This window comes from Oreochromis niloticus, linkage group LG23 (assembly GCF_001858045.2).
Source record: "Oreochromis niloticus isolate F11D_XX linkage group LG23, O_niloticus_UMD_NMBU, whole genome shotgun sequence".
In the NCBI taxonomy this organism is placed as follows: Eukaryota; Metazoa; Chordata; class Actinopteri; order Cichliformes; family Cichlidae; genus Oreochromis; species Oreochromis niloticus.
The window spans coordinates 25,285,451-25,301,517 of NC_031986.2; the positions used below are offsets into that span (position 1 = coordinate 25,285,451).

Below are 16,067 nucleotides of genomic sequence, written 5' to 3' on the forward strand. Positions count from 1 at the left end.
TTGGATTTGGTTAATAAGCTTTGAACTGTTCTTGGCTTTTTTAATGAACAGAACACATCAATGACAACTTTCCATGAAAACACACATGTATCTTCCCCAAGGACACCTGCAGACTGGAAAAGCCAGGAATCAAACCACCACCCTTCCAATTTTTCGATGAGCTGCTGTACCTCCTGAGCCACAGCCACCCCAATTTGACAACATATATCCCAACACTCCTGTCTGACTGTCAGTCAGTGTCAGACTGAAATATTTAAGTTAACAGTAGGTGAAAAAGTATGGAACTCTGACTTTATACAGTGGAACCCCGACTTACGAATACCCCATTTAACGAAAAATTCAAGTTAGGAAGGCACTGAACGGCAATATTTCTGCCCGTGTTATGGCAAAATGCCAGCATAACGAAATCTGCTGGCTCTGATTGGCTGAGCCCAGAAGGCCTACAATGCCCACAATGCCTTCGGAATCATGTAACAACCCCCTTGGCTTTCATACTCTCGCTTCGCTGTTCCGCTTGAACTACGTATTGTTGTTGCAGTTAGCAATTAGCCTATAGCCTATCGTTCACTCAAAAGGCGCGATGGGTGCCTCGACTTAAAAATTTTTCGACTTATGAAAGACCCCCGGGAATTAATTTCATAAGTCGGGGTTCCACTGTACTTGATACTGACAGCTCAAGAGTGTCAGTATCAGAACTCCAACACTGGGTTTTAAATAGTTTTAATGCTTTTATTTCAATATTTGCTGCTGATGGCTTCCATTTTAAAATAGAAGATAAAACATATTTGCCATTATTCTGGATTTTTGACAAATGTGTTTTCTATGTTTGGACTTTTTAATTCTTATTTAATATTCTGAGTTTGAGACGTGAGGTGTTCCAGGATTTGATTTGAATTATTCTTTCAACTCTTTTGTGTCTAGTCTTCTACTCCAAATATCCTGTTTAATTTCAGTATTTCTATTCTCAAGTCTTCTTAGTTTTTTCCCCAAAGTTGGTTTAGTTTGCTTGTTATGGCTCTTGTTCCTGTTAACATACCTCCCCTGTGTTCCCTGTACCCTCTTGTCAAGTCAGTTCTGTGTTTGTTTACCTTCCTGTTGTATCAACTCTGCGTTTTTATTTTGTTTTGTCGTGTCTTATTTTGGTGGTCTACAGTTTTTGTGCTTTGTATTTAGCTCTACTTCCCCTCTCTCACCACCTGTAGTTAGTTTCAGCTGCTCTCTCTTCAGTTTGTTCCCTCGGTATCCTTTCCATGTTCTCCCTCATAGCTGTATCTCTCAGTTATTTTTGGTTTCTGATCTGATATTATGTTGTGCTTTGGTAAAAGTGAAGCAATAAAGCTGCTTTTAAATATATTTCTTATTTTTGGGTCCAACTCCTGCCTGCCACACAGCTGACCTCCACAATATTTCACAAGGGAAAAAATACTGCTACAGGAATTAATGTTGCTGCCCAGACGACACTAAACTGGGAATGAACAATGTAACTGTGGTTGTGAAGGAGTAACTACAGTGGGGTAATAAAATTGAAAAGATAAAGTGATAACAGGGAAGCAGCACTTATCAAATGACACCAAAGTTCATGTAACTGTACAAGACCAGCCCCATATGTTAAAGCGATGGTAAACTAATGTGTTTTCAGAGAAATTATATTATTAATAAAAAGCAAATAAGCTGGACTGCTGTATGGTCATTGTGTATTGATGTGTTGTCATTTGTTGTTTTTGTTTCCCTTCATAGATTTTCTGATGTGACTGGAGGATTTTATTGAGCCTTGTATTTGCACATCTATTAATAATCATTACACTTTAATAGAATATTACCATGGAATTAGATAGAAACAGGTAGCTTTAAATTTTGCAGCCCTAATTCCAGGTTATTGCAGAGAAATTACTAAAGATATTTGCAAGTAAAGATTACGCATGATATTTACACTGTTACCTGCAAATTAGGAGGAATGCTACAGACATGAGGTAGGATTAATTCCAACATTATAATATGGTAATAATATTCACTTATGTTAAAGTATCAACCAATATTACTTAATTATTAAGAGTTTAATACAATTGGTCAGTATATAAAAATTCAGATGCATAGATTTAACCATTTTATTGCCAGCAGGTTTTCACACAAGCAGCAAAATATTACTATATTATTACTAATTGGTAATACATGCATACATATGTATATTACATTTAATATATTTGTTTCCACATTATTAGCAGTGGGTGCCGGCCTTTTGTTATCCAATTACACAAATTTCACTTTAGTATTACTCAGCTGTAACCGCTGTTCATAAAGATAACTACTTAGAAATCAGTTTAAGAGGTAAGTGTTGATGACGTGCTACTTCCATATTACATTTTTGTGTTCACCTTATTACCCTACTATTGTCTTATATATAGTATTATTACTGAGATGTAATATACAATAAACATCTGAAAATGTTTAATTTTAGTAAAAACAATGCTCTGTAGTTTGATACTGTCGTTACAGACAAAACGGATGTTTAAAGCCTTTGGACGCACATTTGAAATGCACTCATTCTCCTTATCAGCTGGAAACATTAAAGCCGTAAAATTACTTTTTCGAACGGATAAAAACTATTGAACAAACAGCAGTGTTGAGCCTGTTCCAAAATTTGAATGTACATGTGTTGAAGGTGCGGGTCTTGTTGAATTATTAAACATACTTTCTTTAATTTTTCGAACCACAAAAACAACAACTTTTAATTTTCTTCTGCTTGATTCTCGGCCTTGGGTAGCTCTACTCATCATTGCTGAGTCAGTTGTCTGTTTGTGCTACTTTTTCAAGGAGCAGTGGATTATTGGTAAGGGTGACTTTATGTGTTTAGTTACTTAAGTGGAAGTACTGTGGAAAGTTTTACCTTACATACATAGGGGTGACAGTACAGCTTCTGAGGTACCTGTTTACAAAATGTTATAATCTATTCAAAGGTTCTTTGCAATTTTACATTGATAAACGTTATCCTTAACATATTTGGCCCACATAAAGTACTATGGCCATCACACTGTCATTTAGAATTGTTTAAATAACTCGTGTCTTAAGTCATTCCATCACACCGAAAATAAAAAAAACACATGGTTCACTTTTACATTGTTAAGGTTCAATGTTGAGAGAGGAATCCATAAATAAGGACTGATCCGGGCGTGTGCAATTAGACGGCATTTTAATGAATACACATGTGTGAGTCCAACAACCCAATCAGTATTGAACTGCTTTACCATATTCAGACAACGGTTTTATAGGGTTAAGATAGTACAGCCCCCTTTTCTGTTGCTAGGCAGATTTAATACAGCATACGTCAACTCAAAACCACCAATGTTCTGTCAACAACCTTTAACATAGTTTTAAAAGAACATTGTCTTCGGGTCGGTGCTTCCCCTCAGCTCGTCTTCGCTGTCGCTTCTCTCTGGGACATCTGGTGCACTTCCTGGAACAGACTAACACGTACGCACCCAAACTTTGCAGTTATAAACTCTTACGATCTAATATGTGTGTGCGTGCACGTGCGGGGGCGCGTGCGTGCTGTGTACTGCGTACGTGCCGTGACCTCTCTATTTGTGTCTGTGTGTGTGTGTATGTCTCTGCGCGTGCACAGAGTGTGCATCTGCTCTCTGCACCTTAGCAACCAGGCTAAGGCCATCCTGTGTGTAATGATCTTAACTTCTATGTAAAATGTATAAAACAACTGTTTCAATCTAATACAACTACTTAAAGCTTAACTCAAAGATAAATGCATAATAAAACACCCTGCTCTTAACTTGCACTCACTCTGCTTTCAGTTTCACTTCTGCAAGCCTGCAACTTCAAAAGCCTATAACTTCCTGTCTCCTTTTGGAGTTACTCTGCGTGGGGCCTTTTCTTTCACCATGCAGTCTGCATACAAACATTTAAGATTATAAATTCAACTCAACAGCTTAAAGTGGTTATAACTGCTCCTGTAATAAAGACTAATATAATACCAATATATTTGAACATCTGAATGCATCTAAATGCAACATCACTATTAACATGAAATGGTAATGATGATTATAAAAATAGCAGCCAATAATAGCAGTAAAATATTCTACCCCTCCGGACAACATCACAAAATGTTAGAAATATAAGTCGTTCATAACAACTTGAAAGGTTGAGAGATTAAAATGCAAACCAATGGAAGCAGCAGTAGAAGACTATAATGTCACAAAGCACACAGTGTCTATTATTGTGTAAACATTTATAAATAAGAGCTTAATTTCTTAAGAAATAAACAGGTTGAGTGATCTTTATCAAAAGTGGAAGTTGCATCTGTGGCTAACCCCTGTACCCCCCCCCCCCAAAAAAAAAACTTTAAAAATCTACTGTGTGTGAGGCTGTGTAAGTAAAGCTTGCCCTTCACACCCTTGTGTAACAAACCATTTGTTGGGGGTTGTGGATTTGACCCCTTAGCATTGTGAAAGTGGGGATACATGCTTCTGGCTGAGCATAAGATTTCTGCTTACAACTTAGAATCTCAGTTCTAAATGAAATTCTGATGGGTTTTTTTTGTTTTTTTAAGTATGGCTAATGTATTATTTGACTTCTAAGGCGCACGCACGCACGCACACACACACACACACACAACAACAACAACAACACAGAGAAGAAGAAGAGGGGATAGTTTTACTATGCATCATAAAAACGCAATCATTCATCTTCCTTTCTGTTCTGGCTTTAGAATCATTGGTTGTTTACTGCTCCGTACTTTGGGAGTCATACTGTTGTGATACTGGGGTGAATAGGGTAAGGTTTGATAGACTAAACCATTACACACACAAAACTTCAAAACCTAGAGAGTGAGTGAGACTGCTAACTGTGTCGTTCAGCAATAAACTTATCTAAAAATGTGTTAGTAAAGAAACTGCAAACTATAAGAGGAATCTGGATTTAAATAGAACATAGTAGTGATAGATTAAGTGCAGGAAACACTAGTATAAAGGTGTCTATGGAACAAATCTCGTTCAGCGTTCAAATGACCAAAGTGAGGACTACAGGCGTTTCTCTCAGTTGGTTGTGTTTAGGGAAAAGCAGCTAAATACACTGAGACTGCTCCACATTGTGAGTGAGTTAACTCTGGATATCTGTAGGTTTTGTCAAACTTGGAGTGAACAAAAGCAGAAAAACAGTAAAAGATGCAGACAGTGAAAGTCTGGTTTATTTCATGAACACAATGAAACATTTTACAGTCCACAGAGCAAAGTAGCATACATGATAAATAGATACACATAACACGGACAGTGAGAAGTAAAACTCATCGTCTTACCACGTTATATTCTGTAAGCTTAAAACAAAGCTTAGATCCGTAAAATGAGGTTTGATTAAATTAAACTCTGATGAACAGCTAACTACCTCGCACCACTGTGTCTGTGATCCGAAAAAATAAAAAGTTAAAACGATATACCTTGCGGCAGTTGTGAAGTGCTGAGGAAAATACTGTGTGTCTGATGGGGTGTTTTTATATAGGTGGCCTTGGTTTCAGTTGACCTCTGAGATGCAGAGATAAAGGTGTGGGGGTGTAAGCAAAAGGTGAAACCTGTTTGGAGGATCGGTTGGTCAGTAGAAAGTGTAATGGAAAGATAAAAAGGTGAAAAACCTTTGGTGGCTCTGTTGGACCTGGTTTCAGTTGACCTCTGACATGATAAGATAAAGGACACTGTTTGTAATGAAAACTATGGAAGCACAGTTGAGATGCTTTTGATAAGGATGACCTCTTCTGCTGACTGTAGGGGGTCTAACTGTAACCCCCCTCTGTCTAACTGTTGCAGAATTAAGAATCTGAAGTTTTAGAAGTATCAGAGTTTATTTCTAAAGGAATACCTGCTGTTTGTGGTATTCTGTTTGAAACTATTACCCCCCTGTGTGTTTCAGAGCACTAAAGAAAAAGCAAAATGCTCCTAACTAGTTGAATTAAATGCTGTGTGGGAATACATGGTTTTAGAAGGTGAAAAAAACTTTCTGTTTAAAAACTATTTGCTCCTGTGACTGTTCGAAGCACTAAAGAAAAAGCAAAATACCCCTAATCTAGTTAAATTAAATCATCTATGTCTAAATAACAGTGCTGAGCCCTATACAATCCTTTAAAAAAAGAGTTTAATTAAAACACATAATGGTTTCATTAAATAAAACGCTATTAAACACATGTAAACTCATATGACCCACCGAACTCACATGCACGTGCAAAAGTCCGTTCACGCGCATATGCCCTCACATGAACACGCAGGGGGATAGGGGAGGGGGTGAGGGGATGCGGGTGGGGGGCAAAAAAGCTACAGGTATATTACTACTTGTGTGAGCTGCATCCTTGATTAAGTTCTGAACTGAAGTTAGGTTTTTGGGGAGCAGCGAAGTTTCACAGGGAGTGAAATAAATGCAGAACTTCCTTCACATTTAGTGAGAGCCAGTCATTTATATCAGAATGTAGTTCAAAGTTTTACCAGCAGAGAGTGACAACTTACCAATTCAGAGTCAAACTCATTCACAGTTGATATTAGTTTTACTAGAGCTTCGGTGAACGTTCATCATATTTTAAACACATAATTGAGAGAGAGTTCCTCTGATGATGAAACAGGAGAGCCTCACTGTAATGCGCCATTTTTCTATTTGGACACTGAACATTTTTTTATGGCTGTTTCACCACAGTGGCAAGTTTCACACTCTTCAGCTACAACTGAACAAAGTGATCAAAGGTCAGACTGGATTTAAGAACATGAAGCCTTCTGTGTGGCCACCTTCAAGTTCTTACATGCTGCTTACAGCTCAGTCCCCACTGGATGTGTCTCTCTCATTCTATCCTGTAGGATAGCTGCCTGCTCTCTCTGAAAGTTAGACAGGAACTATGTCACGTACGTAAATGCACAGATTACTATTTTTCTCTGTTGTCTGTGTAATGTTCAATATTTATAAAAGCAAGTATTGTATACAGTGGGATTCAGATATTGATCTAAGATGCTGCCAGTCTTTCTGAGTCCCGTTAATTGTAGCAGACAGGAATTTAAATGTTGTACGGATCTGAGAAAAAAATAAAATAACACTACATAAAAAGTGATTTGTGGTGTTGCAGAGCTGTCTGACTGTACTTGTGGTCATTATGGGATGATTCCTCTGGTTTGAGCAAAAAGATTTTAACGCTGGAAATCCATCAGCTCACTTTAACAGACAGTGGCTCGATTTACTAACAGTCAGCACCAGAGAAACAAACATGTTCAGGCATTAAAAAACTACGGTTGGGATTTTCAAGTGATGTAGTGTCATTTTTGTGACTGAGAGGCATGGTCACAGCAAGTCTTTTTATGGCAGATCTATAATGTATTTCACATTTTACATTAATAATAATATTTGTGGTATGCAGTAAATTTAACACTGAAAAATCATGTGTGATTTCAGTTGTAGGATTTGTGATGGTTTGAGTGTTTATCTGGATTAATGGGGAAAGGTCAGAAAAATATAAATGGGATGGGTGTACGACTCAAAGATGTGAGTGTAGTGCTAAAATGTTGTCTCTGTCCTGCAACTCTTCACAAAAGGGGTTCTTTTCTCAGCAGTGCACACAGAGTGATTTTCATATAGTTTATCCCCCGCCCCCACCATCAGAGCTATGCAGACCGTATTGAAATGCAACTGTTAATGCGACTGTGGCAGATTTTAAGAAGAACCTGTAGCCTCACACAGCCTACAGAAAAAAAAGAGCAAAACCCTTGTTTACCTACATTACACAGCATCAGTATGTTCATTAACATACAGAGTTTCAAACATGAAGACCACATGTTCTGGTAAACTGTTTCAAAACAATCAACAAAAACACTTTTGCTGTAGATTTAAATCTCTTTATATTCCATTACAGATGCTACTGTTACTGTTAGGGTTCAATGTTGAGAGAAGAATCCATAAATAACCACAGATCCAGGCGTGTGCAATTAGACAGTATTTTAATAAACACATGTGTGAGTTCAACAACCCAATCCGTGTTGAACTGTCTTTATCATATTCAGACAACTGTTTTATGGGGTTAAGAATTGTACAGCCCCCTTTCCTGTTACTAGGCAGAAATACGTCACACCAAAACCACAATGACTTTTAACATAGAACATCATCTTCGTGTCGACGGCTGATGCTTCCTGTCTCCATTCTCGCTGTCGCTTATCTCCCTGGAACATCAGTTGCACTTCCTCTAAGTACTTCGGCACACTTCTGCATTTCTGCCCTACCAAAATAGATCTACCATGGTGTGTATGTGTGTGTGCGTACACGTGCGAGGGCGCGTGCATGCTGTGTACTGCGTACGTGTCATGACCTCTCACTATTTGTCTCTCTGTATGTGTGTCTCGTCTATCTGCGGGTGCACAGTTTCACTTCTGCAAAAGTATGCTCTGCAGACGCGTTTCGTTTCCTGTCTCATTTTGGCACAGAGAGTATTTTCCTGTCTCTGCCCTCTACACAGAGATCATAAAAGCATTAATAACTTTTAAATTATAGATTCAACTCAACCCTTTAAAATGGTTCTTCTTTGGACCTGTAATAAAGGCTAATATACTACCAATATATTTGAACATCTGAATGCATCTATGAAAGCAACATCCCTATTAACATGAAATGGTAATGATGATTATAAAAATAGCAGCAAATAATAGCAGTAAAATATTTCTATTCCTCTCACTTCCCCTTTTGACCTCTGGATGACATCCAGAGGTCACCAAAACAACGAAAAGCATGACCGAAACTAATAATTCACAGAATAGATCCTAGTCTAAGACTAGATCCACCTTAACTGTAATGGATAAGAACCTTCTCCCTACTATGCTCTAACTTACTCTGTTTCCTCAATTGTTCTCTTCATTCAAAGGCATAAACCTAATTATGTTTTGACTTTCTGACTTTTGTTCCTATCTAATCTTAAACATCACTCATCTCAATCTACAGCTTTTAACAGTCTTACAGCACTGCTGTCATATGTTTCCTATTGTTCCTTATCTGATCACCCACATCCTGTACACCAAACTGTCACTGCTGCAAGGGCCTCTCATCTAAAGTCACCTTTCACAAGAAAAATCCTAAACACTTATTCTACTAAAGGATCAAAGAAAAAACAACCACTTTCATCACTAAGTGTAAGCACCTAGTTAATTGCTCCTAGATAAACTTCATCATAGCTAAAAGCTGAACTCTAACTGTATTTTGAACTCCCATTTCCTGGGTGATAACCTGTTTGAATATATCATTTTATTTCATTTTGTTAAAAGCTAAAGGAATTTCAGGCCCTAGGCCTCACCTATGTTTAAACCATATGTGTTTGTAAGCGTGAATGCTGTTTATCCTTCTGTTGCTCCAAGTCCCCTACAATATATCGACTGAGACATAACGCTCATCGAAGCTTATGACCTTTAAATGGACCGAACCTCAACTCTGTTAATGAGCACGATTGCAATGTGTAAGAAAAAATCATCTCTACATATATAATCTCCAATATTATTCATTTGAGTCCATAACACTTTTAACATCCTCATAAAAACTCTCCTCTACCCTAGAAATAAATCTATTTACTATCTGTTTCTAAAGCCTACATTATAACAACATTCTAGCATTATGTCACTGTTACAACTTATCCTAAAAATCAAAAAGAAATCCCACATTTTCTACTCATAAAATCTTCACTATTTTCCCCAAAGCATATCCTTTATTCCCACAGTTTCCCCTTTAATTTGGTGTACAACTTCTTATTAACCCCAGCAATTTATCTTCTAAACAGGATTCAGTTCATTTTACTCCTTTCTTTAGAATTAACAATCTCTGCCTCAGTTTTACCATATCTAAATTATCAAACAACCCCAATCGTTATAAATCCTAGTAAAACCCCTTTCAAATTAAACAAATTAAATCTTAAACCCCTCTCTTTTTTGACACATCTCATGTGGCAAAAAACTCAACATGCTCCACCCAAGCTTAGGAAATTAACAAGGGAAAAAAAAAAAAGGTTAGTCATATCATATCATTTCTCAGAACACTTCAGCCATCCTCCTCTCCGGTATTTTGCTCCAGCCCTGAAAACCTGTGTTTAAGGAACAAAATCAATTTAATCATCATGTCAAATCTCCTCAAAATCGTTGCTCCATGCAAAGTCTGGATCCTTGGAATTTCCTGGAAACAAAACCTTTACTCAACTCTCCCCCTATATGATCCAATCTGTGTCATGACACAAAATAAACTTAAACAGAACAGTTATTAATCATGTGTTACCTCAGTTAATGGTAACTTAAGTTACATCAATGTTTCCCTTTTAGCATTTTATAATGTATTAATATGGTCTAACCCAAATCAATAAACAGAAATTCACTCAAAGGAACATCAGCATCCCCAGATTTAAGTCTCCCACTTGTCCTGTTTGTCAACCTTTCATTTATTTCCCCCTTGGTCCCATCACTCACATTCACTCCCATGCATTCACACATGATATTTTTTGCTGATCTGCAGCCTTCTGCGCACGTCATCAGATGCTCCACATCAGCAAAATGAGCTCAATCATTTGTTTTATTTCGTTTTCCTTTTTAGGAAAATAGTTCGCTATACTTTTGACTGGATCGAAGCGATCAATCCATTTTTAGACAGAGACTTGCCGCCACTCAGTCTCTGATTGTAATCAATTATAATTCTGTAAAGCCCACCTGATTTTCGTACTTGGTAATTTTGTCAGCGCCGTCCGTTCACTGTCTTCCAGGCCTGCTTAGAACAAAAATGAAAAAAGAGAGCTGATTATTAGCTCATCAAAGTACAAAACAAAATCACCTGACAGGTTTTTTCTCTAAGTGCACTGTTACAAAAACTATGGGCCCCTTTAGACATGTCCATGTTTATCAAAACTCCCTCTCTTGAAATAGAAACAACAGCCTCAAAAATCTAAAACAATCTTAAATTTCACCCGTTCAACACACCGAAAACCTCGCCAAAAGCTACACCGTTTCGTACACAACAATAACCCCGGTTAAGCACTTTACCATACTCAGATTCAGCCTAACACCTTACAACAATGTGTCAACACTAATTTATAAACCTCCTAATCAAATTTGCACCTCTGAACAATCTACCCCTCCTTTAAGGCCTCAATCACACACACACACAGGAAGTGTTAAGAAAAAATGAAGAGAGGAAGTGTCTCTGCTCATAGACTCACAGCTCAACTGCCAACTTGACAAGAAAAATACATGTTTACACCTTATCACATTATTGAACGATTTTCATATTCTTTCTATACTAATCACTTACTTTGATCAATCAGTGCAAGAGCACTCCTGAGTCACTCTTATAGACACTTTTCTTTTGTTTTTTCCATCTATTTTATGAACCATTCACACCATTCTCTCACTCATACAAGCAGCAAGCAGATCTTCATTGCATATGCTTATGTTCTTAGCCAGGTTTTTAATCAATATCTGTTCATTAAGCTTCAGGAGCTTGTCTTTATAAGGTTAATGCATTTTCTGTTTGTGTGTGTATGGGTATATGTTATTTTGCATCTATGACTTCATGGTCTCCCAGACTTCTTCCCAACTCTCCAGTTAAGCAGTCAGTTTTCTTTTTCCCCGAGTTACTAACCCACATTTTGATTTCCCACCTTAAATTACCGCCCTCCTGGTCTTCAGCCAGGAGCTGGGGCTTGCTTTTCAGGTTCCTGGACACATCATGCTGTGAACAATTCAACCAGAAACTTGCCTTAACTTATCCATAGATGTTAACCTCTAACTTTCTTCCGACTGCTGGATCTGGAGAGCCGGTCCAAGTCTGCTTTACTCCTGAAAATAACAAAACTAAGACATTTTCATTATTATCACCAGTGGTTAAATAACCCATTTCTCTATCTCCGATCAGAAACACCAATTATGCCAGGCATGTAAGCGTGTTCTTCCCTGCATTTTATGTTAATTGGGTGTAAACTGCTTCTTCATTAAATTAATTCATTGAGTTCTTCGTTGCCTTGCGATGTATTCATGTTAATGTACACTACGTGTAAGCTGTTTCTTCATTGCATCCTATATATTCATATTTAATTTATGCATTTCACCACTGAGCTTTAGATTCAAACTATCTCACTTCTGATTCATTTCAAAAATAATCTCACATGTAACAATTTGTATGTGTGTTTTCTATTCATTAAGGTAATGACAATTATTTTCGTTCATTATTCTTACCTTTTCTAATGTTTACCTCTTTGTTATGCTGTGGTGGACATCCCTAAACAATTCATGAGTTCAGGCTTCAATTTTCAATCCAATTATATCCTATATTCTCGCAGTCAAACTCGTCCAGCTTCATCTCTCACTGGTCCTCTCTGCACAATGTCCTGTTCGGGCTTCAAAGCTCCAGCAAACACAGTCTCAACTCAGCTGTTGTCTTCTTCTCTGTTTCTTTACAGTCTTTCTTTCAGATTAAGTCCCAGCATGGCAAAAATATCACTCAATGTCCAGTGCTCTTCCACAATTCTTTATCCCACTGTTCAACTGCCCAGCCTGTATTTTCACAGTACATGTTACATTACTCTTACATGCTGCTGCTGGTCGTCAGTCGTCATCAGTGTTACTGGATCAGTGGCACTGCCGTTTGCCTGCTGTATTCAAGTCCACGATGTTCTATCGGTCTTCATCAGGCGATTAACTGTCCTTTGAACTTCTTCTCCGCTTCAGGGACAAAGTGAGAGATCCAGCCGCACAATTTCGAGCCAAAGACTGGCTTATTTTCTCCCAATTCTTTTAATCTACTTTTCTGCTGCTGAACTCAAGGTTGCAATGTTGAGAGAGTCCACCTGTATTGACACACTAAAGCATACAATTAGTAATATATTCATTTTTATCTTAAAACCTCCCTTTTGCTTCATCTGCCCAGAGTTAAATCTCTCTCTACTCTGGGTGCACACTTGTCACCGTGAGCTTCCCTTTTTATGGGCATGCATTTCCTGTCCCACACACACACACAGACTTCCTGTTGCAGCAGCCTCGGTACACAGAACCATATTTCCTGTTCCTCAAACTAATCTAACTCCTTTGTTTTTGTTTTCTTGAATTAAAAGCACTTTCAAACTTTAGCACATCCTACTTTTCATCACACAAGAAATATATTTCACACTCCTTTATTCCATACACACCTTTTAAATGCTCTAACCTCTTTCAGACGCCATAAATCGTCTCACACGCACTGCCTTTCTCTCTCTCAAACTTCCCCTTTTCACTTACTCAGACAAATCACCCAGTCACTCAAATCAAATACTGACAGCCTTCACACAGTTAAAATCGCTCGAAATACGCTTTCATACGAGTATCTTGGACATGCCTTCCATGATCAGAAAGAGCAAGTCAAAAGAAAAAAGAAAAAGAAAACTGAAACCTCTCATCGTCTCGCAGCTTCTCCCCACACACACATAACTGAAAATAAACACACCAACATTTATGGCTCACGAAATATACATCTATCAAAATTCAGTCATTTACTATACATCCACACTAATATATTCAAACTGTATTTACACTCTCATAATAAGCAAAACCAACCTCTTATATACAGGCATTTAGCAAAAAGCTCTCAGTCCTCTCGAAATTGAAACCACCCTCTCTGCGCGTCACTGCTGCTCATTTGCATTTACACACACCATCCGTGCACATCCGGCTGTGCATGACTGACACAGAGACTGATCTTACTCATAGATCTCATATTTTATATTACAGACGTCTTTAATTACAACTGCACAGATTTTAGGCCTCTTAAATCCTATAAATTTCGACAAATTTACCCATAACGGTCCAACCGATAAAAGTCCCTGACTTTTTTGCGACCAATTTTAGCCAGTATTCCGTCCCTGACGGTGGCCCGATTGCTAATACCCTAACCAAATTTATCGTAGCCAAAAAAGCGCAAATAGGGGATTCGATCGATCCCCTAGCAATTTCGGAGTTTCCCAACCTCTCCCCCGCTGTCGACGGTACTATCCCTACTCAGCGGTAGGTCAAGGGTCAGCGTCCTGCCCAGGCGCAAGCGTTACCAAGGAGAAAATGCGCTTCTTAAGGGTCCCAGACTCCTCGTCCTCAAGTAATTTTAGAATAATTTGAAACAACAATCTACACCCAAAACAGGATTAAGATTAAGGACAACCCTCAACAGTTTTGGAGATTCCCGAGTCCTCCTCGAATGTTGCCCGAAACTATCCCTAGTCGCCGCTAGGTGAAGGATAGATTTCTCTATCCAGCAGGGAGCGTCACCTCCGAGAAAGTTCTTAAGGGTTGCATAACCAATGGGACTTGAACCCACAAAATGACCAAATTCCCTATCATTCTAAAAGTTCACTTAGCAGTCCAACTGCTTTAATTCTCTTTTCATTCCTTTATTCTCATTACTCAGTACTGTCACTTATACTTCATTATCATTACTTCAACCGGTAAACTTCATGAAACTTCACCAAAATTAAAAAACAGACATTCACCAGTAATTTTCAGTGAGTAGACTTTTAATTTGACATGCCCAATGTGACACCTTTTGGAAATATATTTCAACAGGCAGTGTCTTACCTTTAATGCCCCGGGGAATGCCTGCTCACTTTCACCACTGATTACCGTCTGCCCGTCCAATTACCACGGACCCCGGATCTCACCAAAACCCCAACATTCCCTCTCTCTCACCGGAACGAGCCCCCAAATGTTAGGGTTCAATGTTGAGAGAAGAATCCATAAATAACCACAGATCCAGGCGTGTGCAATTAGACAGTATTTTAATAAACACATGTGTGAGTTCAACAACCCAATCCGTGTTGAACTGTCTTTATCATATTCAGACAACTGTTTTATGGGGTTAAGAATTGTACAGCCCCCTTTCCTGTTACTAGGCAGAAATACGTCACACCAAAACCACAATGACTTTTAACATAGAACATCATCTTCGTGTCGACGGCTGATGCTTCCTGTCTCCATTCTCGCTGTCGCTTATCTCCCTGGAACATCAGTTGCACTTCCTCTAAGTACTTCGGCACACTTCTGCATTTCTGCCCTACCAAAATAGATCTACCATGGTGTGTATGTGTGTGTGCGTACACGTGCGAGGGCGCGTGCATGCTGTGTACTGCGTACGTGTCATGACCTCTCACTATTTGTCTCTCTGTATGTGTGTCTCGTCTATCTGCGGGTGCACAGTTTCACTTCTGCAAAAGTATGCTCTGCAGACGCGTTTCGTTTCCTGTCTCATTTTGGCACAGAGAGTATTTTCCTGTCTCTGCCCTCTACACAGAGATCATAAAAGCATTAATAACTTTTAAATTATAGATTCAACTCAACCCTTTAAAATGGTTCTTCTTTGGACCTGTAATAAAGGCTAATATACTACCAATATATTTGAACATCTGAATGCATCTATGAAAGCAACATCCCTATTAACATGAAATGGTAATGATGATTATAAAAATAGCAGCAAATAATAGCAGTAAAATATTTCTATTCCTCTCATTACTTACCCCAAACATTAGGCACTGTTATACTACTACTATTATCTACTACTACTACTACTACTATCTACTATTACTACTGTAAAAAAAGGCAGTATAATAAATAAACAAACAAGATGAGAGACAAAATAAAACTATATGTATTAACAGTATATAAACAAATTTCATAAAGACAAAATAACTACGAAATAGTCTTTAGCCCAGAATTGTGAAATAATTTTCTTACAGCATTAAAACTAATAAAATTAAAATAAATACAAAATGAAGGTAAACACAACAAACATAAACAGAGCAGTGTACAGTACCTGGTTTGAAAGTTGACCTTTTCCAAGATTTTAAAGTCTAAAAGACCCTTATTATTATAGGGTCTTTACATTACAATATAAATATAAATTATAGGCAGCTGTTGTTGTGATTTGGTGCTATATAAATAAAATTTAAATGAAAAGTTCAGTGACACTCATCTCACCCTGGGTTTTTGTTCAAACTTGGTTCTGTCAGTTTTCATTCCAAAGTCATATTTCACAATCTTCATCAGTTTTAAGGTTAAACAGTATTAATG

At 38.0% G+C, this 16,067-nt stretch overlaps 1 protein-coding gene across 1 annotated transcript in view; it reads right to left on the minus strand.

Moving 5' to 3' along the window:
• LOC109196997 (NLR family CARD domain-containing protein 3) overlaps window positions 1-16,067 on the minus strand; it is a 501,803-nt gene that overhangs the window by 374,908 nt on the left and 110,828 nt on the right. The gene's annotated exons all lie outside the window — the stretch shown is intronic.